Source organism: Seriola lalandi, unplaced genomic scaffold (assembly GCF_002814215.2).
Source record: "Seriola lalandi dorsalis isolate HSWRI2012SDOR001 ecotype SW California unplaced genomic scaffold, Sedor1 jcf7180002054630, whole genome shotgun sequence".
In the NCBI taxonomy this organism is placed as follows: Eukaryota; Metazoa; Chordata; class Actinopteri; order Carangiformes; family Carangidae; genus Seriola; species Seriola lalandi.
Window position 1 is genome coordinate 1,467,591 of NW_019525183.1, and position 517 is coordinate 1,468,107.

Sequence of the window (517 nt, forward strand, 5' to 3'; positions counted from 1 at the left end):
TTTTTTTTTTGAACAAGGCCTGTTGGTTTTGTCTTGTTTCTTCTACAGGAGTCCTTGTAAGATGGTGGTGCTGATACCGGAGCCGCCCAGTTAAGTGTTACCTGATGTCAGGTGAGATAGAAGTCATTCAGTATATTGCATGTACAACTTCATGTGTTACATGAAGTCTGTAGCTCTTAGTTTATTCACCATCTTACACTCGATGTCCTTACTGTGTCAGCTCACACTGAGATGTGTTTATGGTCCATTGGTTCTTTTGAACTGAGTGGAAATAGTTTTTTTTTTATTTTTTTTACTCTGCAGTAGGTGATGTAACAACATAGCCCCTGTCTTGTTTGTTTTTACTGCTAGAAGAAGAAGAAGAAGAAGAAGAAGAAGAAGAAGAAGAAGCATGAGTATTTGAGATCAACAACCAAAGTCTACAGTCCTTGGCTTGTGTGAAACGTATGTATGTATCTTTGACTTGTGTGTGCTGTATTTGAGCTGTCTAGCAGTAGAAGTGACATGGATGAGAGGC